Consider the following 8060-nt stretch of genomic DNA (forward strand, 5'->3'; position numbering starts at 1 on the left):
AGTCATGTCATCATCTCTATAACCACTATAGTCATGTCATCATCTCTATAACCACTATAGTCATGTCATCATCTCTATAACCACTATAGTCATGTTATCATCTCTATAACCACTATAGTCATGTCATCATCTCTATAACCACTATAGTCATGTCATCATCTCTAAAACCAGTCATTGTCACGGTTTGTCATGTCATCATCTCTATAACCACTATAGTCATGTCATCATCTCTATAACCACTATAGTCATGTCATCGTCTCTATAACCACTATAGTCATGTCATCGTCTCTATAACCACTATAGTCATGTCATCGTCTCTATAACCACTATAGTCATGTCATCATCTCTATAACCACTATAGTCATGTCATCATCTCTATAACCACTATAGTCATGTCATCATCTCTATAACCACTATAGTCATGTCATCATCTCTATAACCACTATAGTCATGTCATCATCTCTATAACCACTATAGTCATGGCATCATCTCTATAACCACTATAGTCGTGTCATCATCTCTATAACCACTATAGTCGTGTCATCATCTCTATAACCTCTATAGTCATGTCATCATCTCTATAACCACTATAGTCATGTCATCATCTCTATAACCACTCACTATAGTCATGTCATCATCTCTAAAACCAGTCATTGTCACGGTTTGTCATGTCATCATCTCTATAACCACTATAGTCATGTCATCATCTCTATAACCACTATAGTCATGTCATCATCTCTATAACCACTATAGTCATGTCATCATCTCTATAACCACTATAGTCATGTCATCATCTCTATAACCACTATAGTCATGTCATCATCTCTATAACCACTATAGTCATGTCATCATCTCTATAACCACTATAGTCATGTCATCATCTCTATAACCACTATAGTCATGTTATCATCTCTATATTGTAAGTCGCTCTGGATAAGAGCGTCTGCCAAATGACTTAAATGTAATGTAAATCTATAACCACTATAGTCATGTCATCATCTCTATAACCACTATAGTCATGTCATCATCTCTATAACCACTATAGTCATGTCATCATCTCTATAACCACTATAGTCATGTCATCGTCTCTATAACCACTATAGTCATGTCATCGTCTCTATAACCACTATAGTCATGTCATCATCTCTATAACCACTATAGTCATGTCATCATCTCTATAACCACTATAGTCATGTCATCATCTCTATAACCTCTATAGTCATGTCGTCATCTCTATAACCACTATAGTCATGTCATCATCTCTATAACCTCTATAGTCATGTCATCATCTCTATAACCACTATAGTCATGTCGTCATCTCTATAACCACTATAGTCATGTCATCATCTCTATAACCACTATAGTCATGTCATCATCTCTATAACCACTATAGTCATGTCAGCACCGTCTCCCCTGCTTGTTGTCCGTACCAGTTTAACACAGTAGCACCGTCTCTCCTGCTTGTTGTCTGTACCAGTTTAACACAGTAGCACCGTCTCCCCTGCTTGTTGTCTGTAGCAGTTTAACACATTAGCACCGTCTCCCCTGCTTGTTGTCCGTACCAGTTTAACACCACCACAGTAGCACCGTCTCCCCTGCTTGTTGTCTGTACCAGTTTAACACCACCACAGTAGCACCGTCTCCCCTGCTTGTTGTCTGTACCAGTTTAACACCACCACAGTAGCACCGTCTCCCCTGCTTGTTGTGTGTTCAGCGTTTTAAACTAGTCATATTACACAATGGTTTGTCTCTCTGCTTTCGTCAGGGTTGGGTAGGTTTCTTTATAAATGTAATCTGTTACAATTACCAGTTACCTGTCAAATTGTAATCAGTAATGTCATTTTTTTGGGATTACTCAGTAACGATTACAGTAATGTAATCGGATTGCTTTCATTAGAAGAAGACCAAAATAATCCATCAAACACGTTTGGTGTGTCGACATTGTGGTCTCTGATTGGTGGTCATCATTTGGTGTGTCATCATAGTGGTCTCTGATTGGTGGTCATCATTTGGTGTGTCATCATAGTGGTTTCTGATTGGTGGTCATCATTTGATGTGTCGACATAGTGGTCTCTGATTGGTGGTCATCATTTGATGTGTCGACATAGTGGTCTCTGATTGGTGGTCATCATTTGATGTGTCGACATAGTGGTCTCTGATTGGTGGTCATCATTTGATGTGTCGACATAGTGGTCTCTGATTGGTGGTCATCATTTGATGTGTCGACATAGTGGTCTCTGATTGGTGGTCATCATTTGGTGTGTCATCATAGTGGTCTCTGATTGGTGGTCATCATTTGATGTGTCGACATAGTGGTCTCTGATTGGTGGTCATCATTTGGTGAGTCATCATAGTGGTTTCTGATTGGTGGTCATCATTTGGTGAGTCATCATAGTGGTTTCTGATTGGTGGTCATCATTTGGTGAGTCATCATAGTGGTCTCTGATTGGTGGTCATCATTTGATGTGTCGACATAGTGGTCTCTGATTGGTGGTCATCATTTGGTGAGTCATCATAGTGGTTTCTGATTGGTGGTCAAATCAAATCAAATTTATTTATATAGCCCTTCGTACATCAGCTGATATCTCAAAGTGCTGTACAGAAACCCAGCCTAAAACCCCAAACAGCAAGCAATGCAGGTGTAGAAGCACGGTGGCTAGGAAAAACTCCCTAGAAAAGCCAAAACCTAGGAAGAAACCTAGAGAGGAACCAGGCTATGTGGGGTGGCCAGTCCTCATTTGGTGAGTCATCATAGTGGTTTCTGATTGGTGGTCATCATTTGGTGAGTCATCATAGTGGTTTCTAATTGGTGGTCATCATTTGGTGAGTCATCATAGTGGTTTCTGATTGGTGGTCATCATTTGGTGAGTCATCATAGTGGTTTCTGATTGGTGGTCATCATTTGGTGAGTCATCATAGTGGTTTCTGATTGGTGGTCATCATTTGGTGAGTCATCATAGTGGTTTCTAATTGGTGGTCATCATTTGATGTGTCGACATAGTGGTCTCTGATTGGTGGTCATCATTTGGTGAGTCATCATAGTGGTTTCTGATTGGTGGTCATCATTTGATGTGTCGACATAGTGGTCTCTGATTGGTGGTCATCATTTGGTGAGTCATCATAGTGGTTTCTGATTGGTGGTCATCATTTGGGAGTCATCATAGTGGTTTCTGATTGGTGGTCATCATTTGGCGAGTCATCATAGTGGTTTCTGATTGGTGGTCATCATTTGGTGAGTCATCATAGTGGTTTCTGATTGGTGGTCATCATTTGGTGAGTCATCATAGTGGTTTCTAATTGGTGGTCATCATTTGATGTGTCGACATAGTGGTCTCTGATTGGTGGTCATCATTTGGTGAGTCATCATAGTGGTTTCTGATTGGTGGTCATCATTTGATGTGTCGACATAGTGGTCTCTGATTGGTGGTCATCATTTGGTGAGTCATCATAGTGGTTTCTGATTGGTGGTCATCATTTGGGAGTCATCATAGTGGTTTCTGATTGGTGGTCATCATTTGGTGAGTCATCATAGTGGTTTCTGATTGGTGGTCATCATTTGGTGAGTCATCATAGTGGTTTCTGATTGGTGGTCAGACTGTTCCACCAGAGACAAACCCGAAAGGTGCCATCATGTATTTGTCTCACAAACACCCCGTCTAAATGTAGTAGTAATCCAATAAGTAATTATCTAATTTTTCAAACGTATCTGTACTCTGATTACAATATGTTTGCTGGTAATGTAACTGACTGGTTGTTTTGTAATCAGATTACATTTAATGTATTTCATGTAATCAGTTACTTCCCAACCCTGCCTTTCACTATTGTTTTTCTATTTAATGTATTTTTACGTTTGTCTCTTTCTCATCTCCCTCATCTCTCTCTCTTCTCTTTCTCCTCTCTCCTTCACTCTCTCTGTCATTCTCTCTCTTCTTCTCTCTCTCTCTTTCTCTCTCCCCCTCTCTCCTTCGCTCTCTCTCCTTCGCTCGCTCACTCGCTCTCTCTCCTTCGCTCGCTCACTCGCTCTCTCTCTCCTTCTCGCTCACTCGCTCTCTCTCCTTTGCTCGCTCACTCTCTCTCCATCACTCTCTCTCTCCTTCGCCTTCTCTCTCCTTCACTGTCTTTCTCTTCTCTCTCTTCTCTCTCTCTTCTCTCTCTCTCCTTTGCTCTCTCTCATTCTCTTTCATTCTCTCTCTTTCATTCTCTCTCTCTCCTTTCTCTTTCATTCTCTCTCTTTCTTTCATCCCCCTTTTTTTGTCCTGTCTGCCATTCAGAAGAGGGGAGGGAGGAGGAGGAGGATACTGAAGGTTTGATTGGTTGTCTGTCCCCCTAGAAGACTTGGGATGTGTCCCAAATGGAACCATATTCACTATGTAGTGTACTTGTTTGGACCAGAGCCACATGAGTCCTATGTAGGGAATAGAGTGCCATCTGGGACACAGCCTTGGTTTAGTTAGTGTCTCTATCCTTATACAGGCTACCTCTCCTTGTCTCCTCCCTCTTTCCCTTAAGAAACACTACTGATCTGGACTGGTAGCTTTGTTCCACCCTCCTGATCTGTTAGGAGAGCACAGGGGTCAGGATGGGGTCAGGCTACAGGACTGGTGTGGAGATAAAAAAAAAAAATCAATAATTGGTTTAGTTGGGTGGAATTCCAGGAATTATTTTCACATCAGTATCTCTGATTTCAGATGGTCACTCTGATCTGAGGGTACGAGGTCATTTTGATATGAGGGTATGAGATCACGAGGTCACTGATCTAAGGGTATGAGGTCACTCTGATATGAGGTCATGAGGTCACTGATCTGAGGATATGAGGTCCCTGATCTGAGGGTACGAGATCACTCTGATATGAGGGTATGAGGTCACGAGGTCACTGATCTAAGGGTATGAGGTCACTCTGATATGAGGTCATGAGGTCACTGATCTAAGGGTATGAGGTCACTATGATCTGAGGCTATGAGACAAGGGTGGTAGGCCATGTAAAGGCCGTGTATAGATGGCCCTGCAGTATGGACACACAGACAGCCTGGCTCATGCATGTGTTTGCATGTCAGCTACACTACAGCAGCACTCAGAGAAAACACAGGTCCTCCTGGTCCAAGCCCATGTTGTGTTCAACTCTACAACCTGACACTGTGATGGGTGGGTTCTGGGCTGGATGGCTGGGAGGAGGGCTGATTGAGTGATGATGGGTGGGAGGTGGGCTGATTGAGTGATGATGGGTGGGAGGAGGGCTGGATGGGTGGGAGGAGGGCTGATTGAGTCATGATGGGTGGGAGGTGGGCTGATTGAGTGATGATGGGTGGGAGGAGGGCTGGATGGGTGGGAGGAGGGCTGATTGAGTCATGATGGGTGGGAGGTGGGCTGATTGAGTGATGATGGGTGGGAGGTGGGCTGGATGGCTGGGAGGAGGGCTGATTGAGTCATGATGGGTGGGAGGTGGGCTGATTGAGTGATGATGGGTGGGAGGAGGGCTGGATGGGTGGGAGGAGGGCTGATTGAGTGATGATGGCTGGGAGGAGGGCTGATTGAGTGATGATGGCTGGGTCCTGGGCTGGATGGCTGGGAGGAGGGCTGATTGAGTGATGATGGCTGGGTCCTGGGCTGGATGGCTGGGAGGAGGGCTGATTGAGTGATGATGGCTGGGAGGAGGGCTGATTGAGTCATGATGGGTGGGAGGTGGGCTGATTGAGTCATGATGGGTGGGGCTGGATCCTGGGGTCTGAGTGTGATGGGGAAGGAACTGCATGAGATTCTGGCTGGCGTTGGCACCATTTCATAGTTTGGGTGGAAATGTTCTGATCAATTTGAATGGGTTTACAATGCATGAAACCAGTTGAGTTATACAGCATCTTGTCAAGGGTTTGAAGACACAGAATCACTTTTTGACATGAGCATGGGGTGATGTTTAAAACCATTTAGTTGTGACAACACGGAGAGTTTATCTCACTGGTATCATTACAACATGATATCAGTGATGCTGGATGGATACCCTGATTGGTATCATTATAACATGGTATCAGTGATGCTGGATGGATACCCTGGTTGGTATCATTATAACATGATATCAGTGATGCTGGATGGATACCCTGGTTGGTATCATTATAACATGATATCAGTGATGCTGGATGGATACCCTGGTTGGTATCATTACAACATGGTATCAGTGATGCTGGATGGATACCCTGATTGGTATCATTATAACATGGTGTCAGTGATGCTGGATGGATACCCTGGTTGGTATCATTATAACATGGTATCAGTGATGCTGGATGGATACCCTGGTTGGTATCATTACAACATGGTATCAGTGATGCTGGATGGATACCCTGGTTGGTATCATTACAACATGATATCAGTGATGCTGGATGGATACCCTGGTTGGTATCATTACAACATGGTATCAGTGATGCTGGATGGATACCCTGGTTGGTATCATTATAACATGATATCAGTGATGCTGGATGGATACCCTGGTTGGTATCATTATAACATGATATCAGTGATGCTGGATGGATACCCTGGTTGGTATCATTATAACATGATATCAGTGATGCTGGATGGATACCCTGGTTGGTATCATTACAACATGGTATCAGTGATGCTGGATGGATACCCTGGTTGGTATCATTACAACATGGTATCAGTGATGCTGGATGGATACCCTGATTGGTATCATTATAACATGATATCAGTGATGCTGGATGGATACCCTGGTTGGTATCATTACAACATGATATCAGTGATGCTGGATGGATACCCTGGTTGGTATCATTAGAACATGATATCAGTGATGCTGGATGGATACCCTGGTTGGTATCATTATAACATGATATCAGTGATGCTGGATGGATACCCTGGTTGGTATCATTATAACATGGTATCAGTGATGCTGGATGGATACCCTGGTTGGTATCATTAGAACATGATATCAGTGATGCTGGATGGATACCCTGGTTGGTATCATTAGAACATGATATCAGTGATGCTGGATGGATACCCTCATTGGTATCATTATAACATGGTATCAGTGATGCTGGATGGATACCCTGGTTGGTATCATTATAACATGGTATCAGTGATGCTGGATGGATACCCTCATTGGTATCATTATAACATGGTATCAGTGATGCTGGATGGATACCCTGGTTGGTATCATTATAACATGGTATCAGTGATGCTGGATGGATACCCTGGTTGGTATCATTACAACATGGTATCAGTGATGCTGGATGGATACCCTGGTTGGTATCATTATAACATGGTATCAGTGATGCTGGATGGATACCCTCATTGGTATCATTATAACATGGTATCAGTGATGCTGGATGGATACCCTGGTTGGTATCATTATAACATGGTATCAGTGATGCTGGATGGATACCCTCATTGGTATCATTATAACATGGTATCAGTGATGCTGGATGGATACCCTCATTGGTATCATTATAACATGGTATCGGTGATGCTGGATGGATACCCTGGTTGGTATCATTATAACATGGTATCAGTGATGCTGGATGGATACCCTCATTGGTATCATTATAACATGGTATCAGTGATGCTGGATGGATACCCTGGTTGGTATCATTATAACATGATATCAGTGATGCTGGATGGATACCCTGGTTGGTATCATTAGAACATGATATCAGTGATGCTGGATGGATACCCTGGTTGGTATCATTATAACATGATATCAGTGATGCTGGATGGATACCCTGGTTGGTATCATTATAACATGGTATCAGTGATGCTGGATGGATACCCTGGTTGGTATCATTAGAACATGATATCAGTGATGCTGGATGGATACCCTGGTTGGTATCATTACAACATGATATCAGTGATGCTGGATGGATACCCTCGTTGGTATCATTATAACATGATATCAGTGATGCTGGATGGATACCCTGGTTGGTATCATTATAACATGGTATCAGTGATGCTGGATGGATACCCTGGTTGGTATCATTATAACATGGTATCAGTGATGCTGGATGGATACCCTGGTTGGTATCATTAGAACATGGTATCAGTGATGCTGGATGGATACCCTG

At 42.9% G+C, this 8060-nt stretch overlaps 1 pseudogene; it reads left to right on the forward strand.

The window, feature by feature from the left end:
- Positions 1–8060, forward strand: part of LOC135532748 (multidrug resistance-associated protein 1-like) — a 72846-nt pseudogene that overhangs the window by 41062 nt on the left and 23724 nt on the right.

This window comes from Oncorhynchus masou, unplaced genomic scaffold (genome assembly GCF_036934945.1).
Source record: "Oncorhynchus masou masou isolate Uvic2021 unplaced genomic scaffold, UVic_Omas_1.1 unplaced_scaffold_2005, whole genome shotgun sequence".
NCBI lineage: Eukaryota > Metazoa > Chordata > Actinopteri > Salmoniformes > Salmonidae > Oncorhynchus > Oncorhynchus masou.